The sequence below is a fragment of the Leiobunum rupestre genome, chromosome 3, assembly GCF_980474605.1.
Source record: "Leiobunum rupestre chromosome 3, qqLeiRupe1.1.hap1, whole genome shotgun sequence".
Taxonomy (NCBI): domain Eukaryota; kingdom Metazoa; phylum Arthropoda; class Arachnida; order Opiliones; family Sclerosomatidae; genus Leiobunum; species Leiobunum rupestre.
In genome coordinates this window covers 61721079-61736181 of record NC_143386.1, presented here as the reverse complement: position 1 = coordinate 61736181, position 15103 = coordinate 61721079, and the positions used below count along the sequence as shown (strand labels likewise).

Here is a 15103-nt window from a genome sequence, read left to right as displayed (position 1 = left end):
ACTAAAACTATTCTCCCTTCAGTTTTTTTTAAAGTAAAGCGAGACTACTCAAAATAGTTTTAGTTTTGTTTTGCAGTCTTTTAATTTTGGTTAAACCTTAGGCTACTTGTTGTTCTTGAGGTATGGATCCCCATATTTTTAATAAAGTAAAATTATTGTCATAAGTTAATTAAACTTATTTTAATTAGCTAAATTACCATTTAGATATTATTATTTTTAAATATTTAGACCATTGTCACTATTAGATCTGTTATTCGACAAATATTTGGGTCAATATTCGGCATATTATTCGACGAATATTCAGGTCTATTATTTGACGAATATTTGGCATAGTACTGCACGAATATTCGGTATAGTATTCGACGAATATACGGGCCTATTATTCGACGAATATTCGATAAGATAATATTTGTATTAAGCCTAACTATTTGGTATTTGGTTCAAAAACTACTATTCGTCTCGGTATTCGATTAGAAATTTATTGGGTATTCGATTAGAAATTTATTGGGTATTCGATATTCGTCTCGATAGGTTAACAATGCTATTCGCCCAGCCTTATCATATTTTATAGCAAGATTGCCAGGGGCTTTTATGGCCAGCTATTCTAGGGGACTTTAATGATGTTGCTGATAGTTCTTTTGACCGTATTCCTATTTCAATAGCCCTAGATAGAGGTCACTTTCGTTTGACGCTGATCGCTATTTAGATGTCGCGGTTGATACGTAGAGAATGAAGCACGCTTAGATTTTTCGTCAGTCTTGAGCGGGTTATGTTTTCGGGAGGCATACCCTCTCTCGCATAGACTACAATTTTGTAAGCGGCGCCGATAGGCAGAACATTTCTATGAGCCAAATTATTTATTGCCCTTTCTCGGACCACGATGCGGTTGAGTTGCGTCTTGATTTAGAGGGAATAAAATTAGGGCCCGGCACTCGGTCTTTCAACGCGCAACTTCTACAAGACTCGGAAGTAGCGTGCTGGAAACAGATTCCGTCTGATTCTCCTAGCGCCGCTCGTCTTCATTACCAGTAGAATTCAGCCAGTGCCGCTTAGGGGCGCCCTTAACAATCTTTGATAAATTAGTTGCCTCGTCAGTCTCCATAGAATAAACATCTTTCGCGCCAAAATTCTAAAACCGAATGGAATCAGGAGCGACCTCTGTTGACTTAAGAGGTATTTCGACCTCTTTATCATGAACGACTTCATTCCTATCAACATTGTCAATATTTGCATTCGGGTGAATGGAAATTTCAAAATGGGACAATGACGAGCAGTATGGCCCTGTTCTTTGCATCGGTTGCGTAGAAAGAACGAACGGTATTTTTACAGGTGGTCGGTAGACAGACATCTATTGCAAATTTTATTCTGGGATGAATGACGGACCTTTCTTACTTGCTTTTTAATATATTTTTCATATTATAATAAGAATTTCTTGGGTTCCGAGGCCGCGTGGTTTAGTGGTTAAGGCACCTGTCTTGTAAACAGGAGATCGTGAGATCGACTCTCGCCGTGGCCTACCACCTTTCTTACTTGCTTTTTAATATATTTTTCATATTATAATAAGAATTGCATCGGTTCCGGGGCCGCGTGGCTTAGTGGTTAAGGCGCCTGTCTTGTAAACAGTAGATCGTGAGTTCGATTCTGAGCAGTGTTGGGCATTTTTATCAAAGAGCCGCTCACGCTCACGTCTTATTGAGCGGTAAAATTTTCGCTCCTCTCTTTTCGCTCTTTTTTGAGCGGTAAAATTTTCGCTCCTCTCTTTTCGCTCTTTTTTGAGCGGTAAAATTTTCGCTCCTCTCTTTTAGCTCTTTTTGAGCGGTAAAATTTTCGCTCCTGTCTTTTCGCTCTTTTTTTTGAGGGGTAAAATTTTCGCTCTTTTTTTTCCGATCTTTTTTGAGCGGTAAAATTTTCGCTCTTTTTTTCGCTCTTTTTTGAGCGGTAAAATTTTCGCTCTTTTTTTTCGCTCTTTTTTGAGCGTTAAAATTTCGCTCCTCTCTTTCCGCTCTTTTTTGAGCGGTATAATTTTCGCTCCTCTCTTCGCTCTTTTTGAGCGGTAATAATTGCGCTCATTTCTAGCATACAATTAACTTATGAAGCTATAACTACATCTTCATCTACTTTCTACACACAATCCCTAGGTATGTAGGGGCAGTAGCGTATCTACCAGGGGGGCGAAAGGGGCCCCAGGTGCAAACTTATAAGAGCGGAGGGCGCGTTTTGAATGGTCGGTCGCAGATTTTCACGTGTACATTTTTATTCCTTGTATTTCAGACTTTCAGTAAAGTCTTAAGTTTAATTTCAATGTTTATTACCAAAGCAAATAATATTTGTAGTTCATTTGCCATAATAATTAATTAATTCGTCAATTAATTAATCAATACTTGAAGTCATTCAAATTATTATTCATTAATTAATATTAATTGTATGAGAGGGGGCTAAGGTTTTGTCTTCCGCCCCGGGCGACCGTAAGTTTAGTTACGCCACTGTATAGCGATTGTCGTGTACTAGTTTCACGTATCGAAAACCCTCGTCGCCATTGCTAATTATTTTGAAATCGGACACTCAGAAGACAGAAGTTTAAGCGGAAAATTTTCGCTCCTCTCTTTCCGCTCTTTTTTGAGCGGTAAAATTTTCGCTCTCATTTTTCCGCTCTTTTTTTGAGCGGTTAAATCGGCGCTCCTCTCTTTCCGCTCTTTTTTGAGCGGTAAAATTTTCGCTCCTCTCTTTTCGCTCTTTTTTGAGCGGTAAAATTTTCGCTCCTCTCTTTTCGCTCTTTTTTGAGGGGTAAAATTTTCGCTCCTCTCTTTTCGCTCTTTTTTTGATAGGTAAAATTTCGCTCTTTTTTTTTCGCTCTTTTTTGAGCGGTAAAATTTTCGCTTTTTTTCCACTCTTTTTTGAGCGGTAAAATTGTCGCTCTTTTTTTCCGCTCTTTTTTGAGCGGTAAAATTTTCGCTCCTCTCATTTTTGTTTTGCGCTCTTTTAAAAAGATATTTTACCGTTCATTTTCGCTCATAATAACAAATCCGCTCACACTGATTCTGAGGTCTCGCTTGAGCTTTTCTAGAGTGCGGTTGCCGATTTTTCCGCTCCGTTTTTCTAGTCTCTTTTGGCGTTTAAGCCTAGGCTTAGTGTTTATTTTAAATATATTTGCTTTTCTATAATCTCAGTTTATTGAGTTATTTATTAATTTTAATCTTTGACCCTGCATTGCAGGGTCTGTAACCCCTTTAACTAATTTTAATTATGGAAGTTTTACGACGTACGGTTTTCGTCGCTTCTGAAGCGACGGCCGTTAATTTGGTAGAAGATGATTTGAAAGAGCATTTTGGTTTGGATTCCTATTCGTCAGTGGTCGCTACTTTGGGTGGCTTTTTCGTCACATTTATTACATTGGAAGATGCGGATACTTGCGTTGAACATGGAGTTTTGATGACGTTATCGTTGTCCTATTCCTTTGGTCACCACGCGCTTCCGACATACTGATCTGTTTCGCTTCAAAAGTGCCTTAAATCTTGTCGATGTCTGGAGGGACACACACCCCCATGTTTTCGACTGGTCATGGGCTGGTTATGTTTTTGGGAACTATGTACAATCTCGGATCGATTATATTTTTGTACCGGCGTCGGAGCGTAAGAATGTAAAGCTTTGCCAAATTATACCATGTTCACTTACGGATCATAAACTAGTCGAACTCCGCTTCAATTTGGACGGTGTCGCTATGGGCCCGGGCACATGGTCTTTCAACGCGAGCTTCCTCGACTTAGACTCGTATCGCGACGCGGTGGCTCGTATTATTCGTCGAAGTCGTACGTGGCCGGAATTTTCTACGTCGGTTATTGACTGGTACGAAAAGTTAAAGTCTTCTTTGCGTGATCACGCGATGTTTTTTGGTAAAATACAAGTGGCGCGCTCGCGCGATCATCGTACGGCTTTACGGTTAGCGGTGGTCCGCGCTCAGGAGGACTTTACGAATGGACTAATTGACGTGGTGGAGTTAACTTCCAAGGTGGACGATCTGAAATTGTTCGACCGGAATGTCCTTCGTGGAGCTGTAGCTCGTTCTAATCAACTGTGGCGCACAGAGGGTGAACGGCCTACGGCGTATTTTTTACGCCTTGAGAAGTATCGCCAAAGTAAGAAAAATTTACGATACATTTATTCCGCGTCCCAAACTCTTCTCGAGGATCCGTTATGTGTCAGGCGCAGGGTTTTTGAACATTTTAGCGACATGTACCGCGGTAGACCTACTAATAACGCCAGTGCTGAAGAATACGTATCATATATCCCGACCCGGTTGTCGGAGGCCGATTTCGCTATCTGCGAGAGTTCAGTGACTTGGGCGGATGTAACCTTAAGCCTCCGGAACCTTCCAAATGGTAAGAGTCCCGGAAAAGATGGCCTAACTAATGAGTTTTGGAAGTTTATTTTCCCGCAAATCAAGGACGAATTTTTAGCGTGAATTGCCTTTTGTCAAAGTGAGGGCCGTTTGCCTCCGAGTATGAAAGAAGGCATGATCGTTCTGCTTCCGAAGACTGGCGACTTGCGGCACATATCTAATTGGCGTCCAATTACCCTCTTAAATGCGGATTATAAGATTTTCGCGAAAATCCAGGCAATGCGACTTTCAGCGGTCTTACCAACGATAATTTCTGATCGTCAAACGGGAGCCATCAAAGGTCGCGGGTCATTTAGTACCCCCGCGCTTTTATTGGACACGATTGAGTATCTCAATCGCGTGAACACTAGCGGAATTCTTTTGAAGTTGGATTTAGCCAAAGCGTTTGATTGTGTTTCTTGGCCATATTTATTCGCTGTCTCGCGCGCTTTCGGTTTCGGTCCCACTTTTTGCGGCTGGATTCAAACCTTTCTTATCGGTAGTCGGTCGTGCTTGAAGATAAACGGTTATTTAACCGATTTTTTCCAACTCGGTCGTTCGGTTCGTCAAGGTTGTCCGCTGAGCCCACTTTTATACGTGCTGACGTCGGAAGCCTTGTGTTTCGCGTTAGAGAGTCGTCAAGCGATTGTCCGGGTCAATTGGCCTGGTCTTCATTCGGCCCCGTTATTGCGCATCCACGTCGATGACAACACTGTAGTCGTTCGGAACCGGAAATCGGTTGAAGAAGTTGTGGCCGAGTATCACCGCTTTTCGGAAGGATCGGGCGCGGTATTAAATCTGAGCAAGTGTCGCGGATTATGGCTAGGGTCGGAACGCGCTAATGTCCCCGAGGTCATTTCCGGCATTACTATTTCTTCTGAACCGCTCGAGGTTCTCGGCGTGTATATTGGTTCATCGTATACCGATACGATTGATCTAAATTGGACTTCACGTTTAGAAAAATTCAAGAAAGTCTTACGGGTTTGGCAGGCGCGGCGTTGGACGGTTACCGGAAAGGTTATCTTAATTATTACTTTGGCCATGTCGCTTTTGAATCATACTCTTCGCTCGGTTCCGTTTCCTGATAGTATAGCCGTTCAGTTACGCAAAGTCGCGCTGGACTTCCAATGGGGGTCTCGGGCTTATCAAGTTTCGTATACCACTCTCACGCGCCCTAGCGGCCCTACTCGTCTGGGTGGCTATGGACTGGTCGATCTAAAATGGAAGACTTACGCTTTCCGCTTCCGGGAGTTGCAGACTATTCTTTCTCCGGAAAGCCCTTCGGCTCAGCGAGATCTCGTGATTGCCCTTTTAAACCCATTTGACGGAACGGCAAGTCCCGGTATCAACATTCTGCGTTGCGTGTTACCTCAGTCGTGGCTCAGTCGGCTTTCTCCGCGTTATCGAGAAATGTGGATCGCGTGGCGGACGTTTATTGACTCCCAGAATATGCGACTCCAGCTATCTGAGAATCTGTTACACGAACCGGTTTTCTACGGTAGGCACATTAACTTGCCCGACTTATCGTATCGACAGCGCCTTCCTTTTCTGTCTCACGGTCTACTATGTCTTCGCGAGTTTTGTTACGAGGTTATACCTGGCTTTTTACCGGAAGTCAGTATGTTAGAACTGTGCGATATTTCTAACTCTGAAGTGCCCGCGTCGGCAGTCCTGCGTGATTATTCGGTCATTAAAAGTGCGCTACCCCAGAATTTTTTGGCCCGGGTACACGCTATTTCGAATGCGCAGCTGTCCAGTCCCGAGATTAAGATTGATGCTCCGAATGGATCTATCTACGACTATGCATCCGCCTCGGTAAAGGAACTATATCATCGGTATCTTACGATTGGCACTTCTGAATCAGCCGGTGAACTCAAATGGCGGAAATATTTCGGGGGTCCATTACCCGAACCAGGGTGGAATTGGCTAAAAGGAAAATTGTTGGGTCCCGAACAACGAGATACTAATTATAAAATTGTCCATCGCGCTTATTTTCTAAATGCCCGTTTACATGCCTTTGATCCACAGGCTTCTGCAGACTGTACATTTTGTAAGGGTGCGGATGAAAATTTAGGGCATTTACTATTAGACTGTCGCGTAGTAAATAGTTGGTGGTTGTGGTTGTTCGTGGAAAAACTAAAAATAAAAGTTAATTGGTTCACTACCCCGGGATATGTTCGAAATGTATTTCTTGTTTTTCAAGGTAAATGCCCTTTAAATATCAATCCTTTCGAGCGGAAAGTTTTGCACTTTTTAATATCCATATTTAAATATTTTATACTCGATAGTATATCTTTTTATACAACCCATGATAATGTCCCGCTCTTTATTGTGAAAAAAACGATTTATCGCTAAAATTAGGAGTGAAATAAGTAAAACCATAGCAATTTATAAAGATAAGGAAAAAGAATTTTGTTAAAAATATTTTAAGACTCAAGGGTGAATATTTTAATATTTATTTATTTATTTATTTATTGGAAACAAAAAAAAAAGAAATGTCCAGATATCTTACATTTTGATTTTAATTGGGTATTGTAAAGAAAAATAAATTTGCTAATATGTTGTGAAAAATATTTAAAAAATTCATATTTAACAGTGTGAATATTTTTTAAACGTAAATCAGAATGTTTTAAGGGGTTTAAATATTGTGCTTTAATTGCTTTCATATATATCGCATTCCAAAAGTGTATTTGTTTGTTTTTTTTGGTTAATATATATCACCACATTAGCATACCTGTATTTTTATAATAGTTGCTCTTGTTTTGTCAAAATTGCTTTCGAAATTTAGTGATATACATCAACAATGTATTTTTTAATGATATTATTAAAAAAAAGGGCCTGTCTTGTAAACAGGAGATCGCGAGTTCGATTCTCGCCGTGGCCTACCACCTTTCTTACTTTCTTTTTAATATATTTTTCATATTATAACAAGAATTACGCCGGTCCCGAGGCCGCGTGGCTAGTGGTTAAGGCGCCTGTCTTGTAAACAGGAGATCGCGGGTTCGATTCTCGCCGTGGCCTACTACCTTTCTTACTTGCTTTTTAATATATTTTTCATATTATAATAAGAATTGCGGCGGTTCCGAGGCCGCGTGGCTTAGTGGTTAAGGCGCCTGTCTTGTAAACAGGAGATCGTGAGTTCGATTCTCGCCGTGGCCTACCACCTTTCTTACTTTCTTTTAAATATATGTTTCATATTATAATAAGTATTACACTGGTCCCGTGGCCGCGTGGCTTAGTGGTTATGGCGCCTGTCTTGTAAACAGGAGATCGTGAGTTAGATTCTCGCCGTGGCCTACCACCTTTCTTATTTTCTTTTTAATATATTTTTCATATTATAACAAGTATTACACCGGTCCCAAGGCCGCGTGGCTTAGTGGTTAAGGCGCCTGTCTTGTAAACAGAAGATCGCGGGTTCGATTCTCACCGTGGCTTACTACCTTTCTTACTTGCTTTTTAATATATTTTTCATATTATAATAAGAATTGCATCGGTTCCGAGGCCGCGTGGCTTAGTGGTTAAGGCGCCTGTCTGGTAAACTGGAGATCGCGGGTTCGATTCTCGACGTGGCCTACTACCTTTCTTACTTTCTTTTAAATATATTTTTCATATTATAATAAGAATAACCCCGGTCCCGAGGCCGCGTGGCTTAGTGGTTAAGGCGCCTGTCTTGTAAGCAGGAGATCGCGGGTTCGATTCTCACCGTGGCCTACTACCTTTCTTACTTGCTTTTTAATATATTTTTCATATTATAATAAGAATAACACCGGTCCCGAGGCCGCGTGGCTTAGTGGTTAAGGCGCCTGTCTTGTAAGCAGAAGATCGCGGGTTCGATTCTCGCCGTGGCCTACCACCTTTCTTACTTGCTTTTTAATATATTTTTCATATTATAATAAGAATTACGCCTGTTCCGAGGCCGCGTGGCTTAGTGGTTATGGCGCCTGTCTTGTAAGCAGGAGATCGCGGGTTCAATTCTCGCCGTGGCCTACCACCTTTCTTACTTTCTTTTAAATATATTTTTCATATTATAATAAGAATTATCTGTTCCCGAGGCCGCGTGGCTTAGTGGTTAAGGCGCCTGTCTTGTAAACAGAAGATCGCGGGTTCGATTCTCGCCGTGGCCTACCACCTTTCTTACTTTCTTTTAAATATATTTTTCATATTATAATAAGAATTGCATCGGTTCCGAGGCCGCGTGGCTTAGTGGTTAAGGCGCCTGTCTGGTAAACTGGAGATCGCGGGTTCGATTCTCACCGTGGCCTACTACCTTTCTTACTTGCTTTTTAATATATTTTTCATATTATAATAAGAATAACACCGGTCCCGAGGCCGCGTGGCTTAGTGGTTAAGGCGCCTGTCTTGTAAGCAGGAGATCGCGGGTTCGATTCTCGCCGTGGCCTACCACCTTTCTTACTTTCTTTTTAATATATTTTTCATATTATAATAAGAATTGCGGCGGTTCCGAGGCCGCGTGGCTTAGTGGTTAAGGCGCCTGTCTTGTAAACAGGAGATCGTGAGTTAGATTCTCGACGTGGCCTACCACCTTTCTTTCTTTCTTTTTAATATATTTTTCATATTATAACAAGAATTACACGTGTTCCGAGACCGCGTGGCTTAGTGGTTAAGGCGCCTGTCTTGTAAACAGAAGATCGCGGGTTCGATTCTCGCCGTGGCCTACCACCTTTCTTACTTTCTTTTAAATATATTTTTCATATTATAACAAGATTTACGCCGGTCCCTAGGCCGCGTGGCTAGTGGTTAAGGCGCCTGTCTTGTAAACAGGAGATCGTGAGTTCGGTTCTCGCCGTGGCCTACCACCTCTTTACTTTCTTTTTAATAATTTTTTCATATTATAACAAGATTTACGCCGGTACCGAGGCCGCGTGGCTAGTGGTTAAGGCGCCTGTCTTGTAAACAGGAGATCGTGAGTTCGATTCTCGCCGTGGCCTACCACCTCTTTACTTTCTTTTTAATAATTTTTTCATATTATAACAAGATTTACGCCGGTCCCGAGGCCGCGTGGCTAGTGGTTAAGGCGCCTGTCTTGTAAACAGGAGATCGTGAGTTCCATTCTCGCCGTGGCCTACCACCTCTTTACTTTCTTTTTAATAATTTTTTCATATTATAACAAGATTTACGCCGGTCCCGAGGACGCGTGGCTGATGGTTAAGGCGCCTAACTTGTAAACAGGAGATCGCGGGTTCGATTCTCGCCGTGGCCTACTACCTTTCTTACTTTCTTTTAAATATATTTTTCATATTATAATAAGAATAACACCGGTACCGAGGCCGCGTGGCTTAGTGGTTAAGGCGCCTGTCTTGTAAACAGGAGATCGCGGGTTCGATTCTCGCCGTGGCCTACCACCTTTCTTACTTTCTTTTAAATATATTTTTCATATTATAATAAGAATTACACCGTTACCGAGGCCGCGTGGCTTAGTGGTTAAGGCGCCTGTCTTGTAAACAGAAGATCGCGGGTTCGATTCTCGCCGTGGCCTACCACCTTTCTTTTAAGTATATTTTTCATATTATAATAAGTATCACACCGGTCCCGAGGCCGCGTGGCTTAGTGGTTAAGGCGCCTGTCTTGTAAACAGGAGATCGCGGGTTCGATTCTCGCCGTGGCCTACTACCTTTCTTACTTTCTTTTAAATATATTTTTCATATTATAATAAGAATTACACCGTTACCGAGGCCGCGTGGCTTAGTGGTTAAGGCGCCTGTCTTGTAAACAGAAGATCGCGGGTTCGATTCTCGCCGTGGCCTACCACCTTTCTTTTAAGTATATTTTTCATATTATAATAAGAATTAAACTGTTCCCGAGGCCGCGTGGCTTAGTGGTTAAGGCGCCTGTCTTGTAAACAGAAGATCGCGGGTTCGATTCTCGCCGTGGCCTACCACCTTTCTTACTTTCTTTTAAATATATTTTTCATATTATAATAAGAATTGCATCGGTTCCGAGGCCGCGTGGCTTAGTGGTTAAGGCGCCTGTCTGGTAAACTGGAGATCGCGGGTTCGATTCTCACCGTGGCCTACTACCTTTCTTACTTGCTTTTTAATATATTTTTCATATTATAATAAGAATAACACCGGTCCCGAGGCCGCGTGGCTTAGTGGTTAAGGCGCCTGTCTTGTAAGCAGGAGATCGCGGGTTCGATTCTCGCCGTGGCCTACCACCTTTCTTACTTTCTTTTTAATATATTTTTCATATTATAATAAGAATTGCGGCGGTTCCGAGGCCGCGTGGCTTAGTGGTTAAGGCGCCTGTCTTGTAAACAGGAGATCGTGAGTTAGATTCTCGACGTGGCCTACCACCTTTCTTTCTTTCTTTTTAATATATTTTTCATATTATAACAAGAATTACACGTGTTCCGAGACCGCGTGGCTTAGTGGTTAAGGCGCCTGTCTTATAAACAGAAGATCGCGGGTTCGATTCTCGCCGTGGCCTACCACCTTTCTTACTTTCTTTTAAATATATTTTTCATATTATAACAAGATTTACGCCGGTCCCGAGGCCGCGTGGCTAGTGGTTAAGGCGCCTGTCTTGTAAACAGGAGATCGTGAGTTCGGTTCTCGCCGTGGCCTACCACCTCTTTACTTTCTTTTTAATAATTTTTTCATATTATAACAAGATTTACGCCGGTCCCGAGGCCGCGTGGCTAGTGGTTAAGGCGCCTGTCTTGTAAACAGGAGATCGTGAGTTCGATTCTCGCCGTGGCCTACCACCTCTTTACTTTCTTTTTAATAATTTTTTCATATTATAACAAGATTTACGCCGGTCCCGAGGCCGCGTGGCTAGTGGTTAAGGCGCCTGTCTTGTAAACAGGAGATCGTGAGTTCCATTCTCGCCGTGGCCTACCACCTCTTTACTTTCTTTTTAATAATTTTTTCATATTATAACAAGATTTACGCCGGTCCCGAGGACGCGTGGCTGATGGTTAAGGCGCCTGTCTTGTAAACAGGAGATCGCGGGTTCGATTCTCGCCGTGGCCTACTACCTTTCTTACTTTCTTTTAAATATATTTTTCATATTATAATAAGAATAACACCGGTACCGAGGCCGCGTGGCTTAGTGGTTAAGGCGCCTGTCTTGTAAACAGGAGATCGCGGGTTCGATTCTCGCCGTGGCCTACCACCTTTCTTACTTTCTTTTAAATATATTTTTCATATTATAATAAGAATTACACCGTTACCGAGGCCGCGTGGCTTAGTGGTTAAGGCGCCTGTCTTGTAAACAGAAGATCGCGGGTTCGATTCTCGCCGTGGCCTACCACCTTTCTTTTAAGTATATTTTTCATATTATAATAAGTATCACACCGGTCCCGAGGCCGCGTGGCTTAGTGGTTAAGGCGCCTGTCTTGTAAACAGGAGATCGCGGGTTCGATTCTCGTCTTGGCCTACTACCTTTCTTATTTGCTTTTTAATACATTTTTCATATTATAATAAGAATTACGCATGTTCCGAGGCCGCGTGGCTTAGTGGTTAAGGCGCCTGTCTTGTAAACAGGATATCGTGATTTCGATTCTCGCCGTGGCCTACCACCTCTTTACTTTCTTTTTAATAATTTTTTCATATTATAACAAGATTTACGCCGGTCCCGAGGCCGCGTGGCTAGTGGTTAAGGCGTCTGTCTTGTAAACAGGAGATCGCGGGTTCGATTCTCGCCGTGGCCTACCACCTTTCTTACTTTCTTTTAAATATATTTTTCATATTTTAATAAGAATTACACTGTTACCGAGGCCGCGTGGCTTAGTGGTTAAGGCGCCTGTCTTGTAAACAGGAGATCGCGGGTTCGATTCTCGCCGTGGCCTACCACCTTTCTTACTTTCTTTTAAATATATTTTTCATATTATAATAAGAATTACGCTTGTTCCGAGGCCGCGTGGCTTAGTGGTTAAGGCGCCTGTCTTGTAAACAGGAGATCGCGGGTTCGATTCTCGTCTTGGCCTACTACCTTTCTTATTTGCTTTTTAATACATTTTTCATATTATAATAAGAATTACGCATGTTCCGAGGCCGCGTGGCTTAGTGGTTAAGGCGCCTGTCTTGTAAACAGGATATCGTGATTTCGATTCTCGCCGTGGCCTACCACCTCTTTACTTTCTTTTTAATAATTTTTTCATATTATAACAAGATTTACGCCGGTCCCGAGGCCGCGTGGCTAGTGGTTAAGGCGTCTGTCTTGTAAACAGGAGATCGCGGGTTCGATTCTCGCCGTGGCCTACCACCTTTCTTACTTTCTTTTAAATATATTTTTCATATTTTAATAAGAATTACGCTGTTACCGAGGCCGCGTGGCTTCGTGGTTAAGGAGCCTGTCTTGTAAACAGGAGATAGCGGGTTCGATTCTCGCCGTGGCCTACCACCTTTCTTACTTTCTTTTAAATATATTTTTCATATTATAATAAGAATTACGCTTGTTCCGAAGCCGCGTGGCTTAGTGGTTAAGGCGCCTGTCTTGTAAACAGAAGATCGCGGGTTCGATTCTCGCCGTGGCCTACCACCTTTCTTACTTTCTTTTAAATAAATTTTTCATATTATAATAAGTATTACACCGGTCCCGAGGCCGCGTGGCTTAGTGGTTAAGGCGCCTGTCTAGCAAACAGGATCTCGTGATTTCGATTCTCGCCGTGGCCTACCACCTTTCTTACTTGCTTTTTAATGTAATTTTCATATTATAATAAGAATTACGCCTGTTCCGAGACCGCGTGGCTTAGTGGTTAAGGCGCCTGTCTTGTAAACAGGAGATCGTGCGTTCGATTCTCGCCGTGGCCTACCACCTTTCTTACTTTCTTTTCAATATATTTTTCATATTATAATAAGTATTAGTCCGGTCCCGAGGCCGCGTGGTTTAGTGGTTAAGGCGCCTGTCTTGTAAACCGGAGCTCGCGAGTTCGATCCTCGCCGTGGCCTACTACCTTTCTTACTTGCTTTTTAATATATTTTTCATATTATAATAAGAATTGCGGCGGTTCCGAGGCCGCGTGGCTTAGTGGTTAAGGCGCCTGTCTTGTAAACAGGAGATCGCGGGTTCGATTCTCGCCGTGGCCTACCACCTTTCTTAATTCTTTTAAATATATTTTTCATATTATAATAAGAATTACACCGTTACCGAGGCCGCGTGGCTTAGTGGTTAAGGCGCCTGTCTTGTAAACAGGAGATCGCGGGTTCGATTCTCGCCGTGGCCTACCACCTTTCTTTCTTTCTTTTTAATATATTTTTCATATTATAACAAGAATTACACCTGTTTCGAGGCCGCGTGGCTTAGTGGTTAAGGCGCCTGTCTTGTAAACAGGAGATCGTGAGTTCGATTCTCGCCGTGGCCTACCACCTCTTTACTTTCTTTTTAATAATTTTTTCATATTATAACAAGATTTACGCCGGTCCCGAGGCCGCGTGGCTAGTGGTTAAGGCGCCTGTCTTGTAAACAGGAGATCGTGAGTTCGATTCTCGCCGTGGCCTACCACCTCTTTACTTTCTTTTTAATAATTTTTTCATATTATAACAAGATTTACGCCGGTCCCGAGGCCGCGTGGCTAGTGGTTAAGGCGCCTGTCTTGTAAACAGGAGATCGCGGGTTCGATTCTCGCCGTGGCCTACTACCTTTCTTACTTTCTTTTAAATATATTTTTCATATTATAATAAGAATAACGTCGGTACCGAGGCCGCGTGGCTTAGTGGTTAAGGCGCCTGTCTTGTAAACAGGAGATCGCGGGTTCGATTCTCGCCGTGGCCTACCACCTTTCTTACTTTCTTTTAAATATATTTTTCATATTATAATAAGAATTACACCGTTACCGAGGCCGCGTGGCTTAGTGGTTAAGGCGCCTGTCTTGTAAACAGAAGATCGCGGGTTCGATTCTCGCCGTGGCCTACCACCTTTCTTTTAAGTTTATTTTTCATATTATAATAAGTATCACACCGGTCTAGAGGCCGCGTGGCTTAGTGGTTAAGGCGCCTGTCTTGTAAACAGGATATCGTGATTTCGATTCTCGTCTTGGCCTACTACCTTTCTTATTTGCTTTTTAATACATTTTTCATATTATAATAAGAATTACGCATGTTCCGAGGCCGCGTGGCTTAGTGGTTAAGGCGCCTGTCTTGTAAACAGGAGATCGCGGGTTCGATTTTCGCCGTGGCCTACCACCTTTCTTTCTTTCTTTTTAATATATTTTTCATATTATAACAAGAATTACACCGGTCCCGAGGCCGCGTGGCTAGTGGTTAAGGCGCCTGTCTTGTAAACAGGAGATCGCGGGTTCGATTCTCGCCGTGGCCTACCACCTTTCTTACTTTCTTTTAAATATATTTTTCATATTATAATAAGTATTACACCGGTCCCGAGGCCGCGTGGCTTAGTGGTTAAGGCGCCTGTCTTTTAAACAGGATATCGTGATTTCGATTCTCGCCGTGGCCTACCACCTCTTTACTTTCTTTTTAATAATTTTTTCATATTATAACAAGATTTACGCCGGTCCCGAGGCCGCGTGGCTAGTGGTTAAGGCGCCTGTCTTATAAACAGGATATCGCGGGTTCGATTCTCGCCGTGGCCTACCACCTTTCTTACTTTCTTTTAAATATATTTTTCATATTATAATAAGTATTACACCTGTTCCGAGACCGCGTGGCTTAGTGGTTAGGGCGCCTGTCTTGTAAACAGGAGATCGTGAGTTCGATTCTCGCCGTGGCCTACCACCTCTTTACTTTCTTTTTAATATATTTTTCATAT

At 42.5% G+C, this 15103-nt stretch overlaps 44 non-coding genes across 44 annotated transcripts; all 44 read left to right on the top strand.

Moving 5' to 3' along the window:
- The first annotated feature begins 1443 nt into the window (after window positions 1-1443).
- On the top strand, window positions 1444-1516 carry TRNAT-UGU (transfer RNA threonine (anticodon UGU)). The gene has a single exon. It is a non-coding gene; the product is annotated as a tRNA-Thr (tRNA).
- A 5808-nt stretch (window positions 1517-7324) lies between these two features.
- TRNAT-UGU (transfer RNA threonine (anticodon UGU)) lies at window positions 7325-7396 on the top strand. Its single transcript has one exon. It is a non-coding gene; the product is annotated as a tRNA-Thr (tRNA).
- Window positions 7397-7461: 65 nt separating this feature from the next.
- On the top strand, window positions 7462-7534 carry TRNAT-UGU (transfer RNA threonine (anticodon UGU)). The gene has a single exon. It is a non-coding gene; the product is annotated as a tRNA-Thr (tRNA).
- A 65-nt stretch (window positions 7535-7599) lies between these two features.
- TRNAT-UGU (transfer RNA threonine (anticodon UGU)) lies at window positions 7600-7672 on the top strand. The gene has a single exon. It is a non-coding gene; the product is annotated as a tRNA-Thr (tRNA).
- A 203-nt stretch (window positions 7673-7875) lies between these two features.
- Window positions 7876-7948, top strand: TRNAT-GGU (transfer RNA threonine (anticodon GGU)). The gene has a single exon. It is a non-coding gene; the product is annotated as a tRNA-Thr (tRNA).
- A 65-nt stretch (window positions 7949-8013) lies between these two features.
- On the top strand, window positions 8014-8086 carry TRNAT-UGU (transfer RNA threonine (anticodon UGU)). Its single transcript has one exon. It is a non-coding gene; the product is annotated as a tRNA-Thr (tRNA).
- A 65-nt stretch (window positions 8087-8151) lies between these two features.
- Window positions 8152-8224, top strand: TRNAT-UGU (transfer RNA threonine (anticodon UGU)). The gene has a single exon. It is a non-coding gene; the product is annotated as a tRNA-Thr (tRNA).
- Window positions 8225-8289: 65 nt separating this feature from the next.
- On the top strand, window positions 8290-8362 carry TRNAT-UGU (transfer RNA threonine (anticodon UGU)). Its single transcript has one exon. It is a non-coding gene; the product is annotated as a tRNA-Thr (tRNA).
- Window positions 8363-8426: 64 nt separating this feature from the next.
- Window positions 8427-8499, top strand: TRNAT-UGU (transfer RNA threonine (anticodon UGU)). The gene has a single exon. It is a non-coding gene; the product is annotated as a tRNA-Thr (tRNA).
- A 65-nt stretch (window positions 8500-8564) lies between these two features.
- Window positions 8565-8637, top strand: TRNAT-GGU (transfer RNA threonine (anticodon GGU)). The gene has a single exon. It is a non-coding gene; the product is annotated as a tRNA-Thr (tRNA).
- Window positions 8638-8702: 65 nt separating this feature from the next.
- Window positions 8703-8775, top strand: TRNAT-UGU (transfer RNA threonine (anticodon UGU)). The gene has a single exon. It is a non-coding gene; the product is annotated as a tRNA-Thr (tRNA).
- A 65-nt stretch (window positions 8776-8840) lies between these two features.
- Window positions 8841-8913, top strand: TRNAT-UGU (transfer RNA threonine (anticodon UGU)). Its single transcript has one exon. It is a non-coding gene; the product is annotated as a tRNA-Thr (tRNA).
- Window positions 8914-8978: 65 nt separating this feature from the next.
- TRNAT-UGU (transfer RNA threonine (anticodon UGU)) lies at window positions 8979-9051 on the top strand. The gene has a single exon. It is a non-coding gene; the product is annotated as a tRNA-Thr (tRNA).
- Window positions 9052-9252: 201 nt separating this feature from the next.
- Window positions 9253-9324, top strand: TRNAT-UGU (transfer RNA threonine (anticodon UGU)). Its single transcript has one exon. It is a non-coding gene; the product is annotated as a tRNA-Thr (tRNA).
- Window positions 9325-9661: 337 nt separating this feature from the next.
- TRNAT-UGU (transfer RNA threonine (anticodon UGU)) lies at window positions 9662-9734 on the top strand. The gene has a single exon. It is a non-coding gene; the product is annotated as a tRNA-Thr (tRNA).
- A 65-nt stretch (window positions 9735-9799) lies between these two features.
- TRNAT-UGU (transfer RNA threonine (anticodon UGU)) lies at window positions 9800-9872 on the top strand. The gene has a single exon. It is a non-coding gene; the product is annotated as a tRNA-Thr (tRNA).
- Window positions 9873-9929: 57 nt separating this feature from the next.
- Window positions 9930-10002, top strand: TRNAT-UGU (transfer RNA threonine (anticodon UGU)). Its single transcript has one exon. It is a non-coding gene; the product is annotated as a tRNA-Thr (tRNA).
- Window positions 10003-10067: 65 nt separating this feature from the next.
- TRNAT-UGU (transfer RNA threonine (anticodon UGU)) lies at window positions 10068-10140 on the top strand. Its single transcript has one exon. It is a non-coding gene; the product is annotated as a tRNA-Thr (tRNA).
- A 57-nt stretch (window positions 10141-10197) lies between these two features.
- TRNAT-UGU (transfer RNA threonine (anticodon UGU)) lies at window positions 10198-10270 on the top strand. Its single transcript has one exon. It is a non-coding gene; the product is annotated as a tRNA-Thr (tRNA).
- Window positions 10271-10335: 65 nt separating this feature from the next.
- On the top strand, window positions 10336-10408 carry TRNAT-GGU (transfer RNA threonine (anticodon GGU)). Its single transcript has one exon. It is a non-coding gene; the product is annotated as a tRNA-Thr (tRNA).
- A 65-nt stretch (window positions 10409-10473) lies between these two features.
- TRNAT-UGU (transfer RNA threonine (anticodon UGU)) lies at window positions 10474-10546 on the top strand. Its single transcript has one exon. It is a non-coding gene; the product is annotated as a tRNA-Thr (tRNA).
- A 65-nt stretch (window positions 10547-10611) lies between these two features.
- On the top strand, window positions 10612-10684 carry TRNAT-UGU (transfer RNA threonine (anticodon UGU)). Its single transcript has one exon. It is a non-coding gene; the product is annotated as a tRNA-Thr (tRNA).
- Window positions 10685-11023: 339 nt separating this feature from the next.
- On the top strand, window positions 11024-11095 carry TRNAT-UGU (transfer RNA threonine (anticodon UGU)). Its single transcript has one exon. It is a non-coding gene; the product is annotated as a tRNA-Thr (tRNA).
- Window positions 11096-11432: 337 nt separating this feature from the next.
- On the top strand, window positions 11433-11505 carry TRNAT-UGU (transfer RNA threonine (anticodon UGU)). The gene has a single exon. It is a non-coding gene; the product is annotated as a tRNA-Thr (tRNA).
- A 65-nt stretch (window positions 11506-11570) lies between these two features.
- Window positions 11571-11643, top strand: TRNAT-UGU (transfer RNA threonine (anticodon UGU)). Its single transcript has one exon. It is a non-coding gene; the product is annotated as a tRNA-Thr (tRNA).
- Window positions 11644-11700: 57 nt separating this feature from the next.
- On the top strand, window positions 11701-11773 carry TRNAT-UGU (transfer RNA threonine (anticodon UGU)). Its single transcript has one exon. It is a non-coding gene; the product is annotated as a tRNA-Thr (tRNA).
- Window positions 11774-11838: 65 nt separating this feature from the next.
- On the top strand, window positions 11839-11911 carry TRNAT-UGU (transfer RNA threonine (anticodon UGU)). The gene has a single exon. It is a non-coding gene; the product is annotated as a tRNA-Thr (tRNA).
- Window positions 11912-11975: 64 nt separating this feature from the next.
- On the top strand, window positions 11976-12047 carry TRNAT-UGU (transfer RNA threonine (anticodon UGU)). The gene has a single exon. It is a non-coding gene; the product is annotated as a tRNA-Thr (tRNA).
- Window positions 12048-12112: 65 nt separating this feature from the next.
- TRNAT-UGU (transfer RNA threonine (anticodon UGU)) lies at window positions 12113-12185 on the top strand. Its single transcript has one exon. It is a non-coding gene; the product is annotated as a tRNA-Thr (tRNA).
- Window positions 12186-12250: 65 nt separating this feature from the next.
- Window positions 12251-12323, top strand: TRNAT-UGU (transfer RNA threonine (anticodon UGU)). Its single transcript has one exon. It is a non-coding gene; the product is annotated as a tRNA-Thr (tRNA).
- A 65-nt stretch (window positions 12324-12388) lies between these two features.
- On the top strand, window positions 12389-12461 carry TRNAT-UGU (transfer RNA threonine (anticodon UGU)). The gene has a single exon. It is a non-coding gene; the product is annotated as a tRNA-Thr (tRNA).
- Window positions 12462-12525: 64 nt separating this feature from the next.
- TRNAT-UGU (transfer RNA threonine (anticodon UGU)) lies at window positions 12526-12597 on the top strand. Its single transcript has one exon. It is a non-coding gene; the product is annotated as a tRNA-Thr (tRNA).
- A 203-nt stretch (window positions 12598-12800) lies between these two features.
- TRNAT-UGU (transfer RNA threonine (anticodon UGU)) lies at window positions 12801-12873 on the top strand. The gene has a single exon. It is a non-coding gene; the product is annotated as a tRNA-Thr (tRNA).
- Window positions 12874-12938: 65 nt separating this feature from the next.
- TRNAA-AGC (transfer RNA alanine (anticodon AGC)) lies at window positions 12939-13011 on the top strand. Its single transcript has one exon. It is a non-coding gene; the product is annotated as a tRNA-Ala (tRNA).
- Window positions 13012-13352: 341 nt separating this feature from the next.
- On the top strand, window positions 13353-13425 carry TRNAT-UGU (transfer RNA threonine (anticodon UGU)). Its single transcript has one exon. It is a non-coding gene; the product is annotated as a tRNA-Thr (tRNA).
- Window positions 13426-13489: 64 nt separating this feature from the next.
- Window positions 13490-13562, top strand: TRNAT-UGU (transfer RNA threonine (anticodon UGU)). Its single transcript has one exon. It is a non-coding gene; the product is annotated as a tRNA-Thr (tRNA).
- Window positions 13563-13627: 65 nt separating this feature from the next.
- TRNAT-UGU (transfer RNA threonine (anticodon UGU)) lies at window positions 13628-13700 on the top strand. The gene has a single exon. It is a non-coding gene; the product is annotated as a tRNA-Thr (tRNA).
- A 64-nt stretch (window positions 13701-13764) lies between these two features.
- Window positions 13765-13836, top strand: TRNAT-UGU (transfer RNA threonine (anticodon UGU)). Its single transcript has one exon. It is a non-coding gene; the product is annotated as a tRNA-Thr (tRNA).
- A 64-nt stretch (window positions 13837-13900) lies between these two features.
- TRNAT-UGU (transfer RNA threonine (anticodon UGU)) lies at window positions 13901-13972 on the top strand. The gene has a single exon. It is a non-coding gene; the product is annotated as a tRNA-Thr (tRNA).
- Window positions 13973-14037: 65 nt separating this feature from the next.
- On the top strand, window positions 14038-14110 carry TRNAT-UGU (transfer RNA threonine (anticodon UGU)). The gene has a single exon. It is a non-coding gene; the product is annotated as a tRNA-Thr (tRNA).
- A 65-nt stretch (window positions 14111-14175) lies between these two features.
- On the top strand, window positions 14176-14248 carry TRNAT-UGU (transfer RNA threonine (anticodon UGU)). Its single transcript has one exon. It is a non-coding gene; the product is annotated as a tRNA-Thr (tRNA).
- Window positions 14249-14443: 195 nt separating this feature from the next.
- TRNAT-UGU (transfer RNA threonine (anticodon UGU)) lies at window positions 14444-14516 on the top strand. Its single transcript has one exon. It is a non-coding gene; the product is annotated as a tRNA-Thr (tRNA).
- A 65-nt stretch (window positions 14517-14581) lies between these two features.
- TRNAT-UGU (transfer RNA threonine (anticodon UGU)) lies at window positions 14582-14653 on the top strand. Its single transcript has one exon. It is a non-coding gene; the product is annotated as a tRNA-Thr (tRNA).
- Window positions 14654-14992: 339 nt separating this feature from the next.
- On the top strand, window positions 14993-15065 carry TRNAT-UGU (transfer RNA threonine (anticodon UGU)). Its single transcript has one exon. It is a non-coding gene; the product is annotated as a tRNA-Thr (tRNA).
- The last annotated feature ends 38 nt before the right edge of the window (window positions 15066-15103 follow it).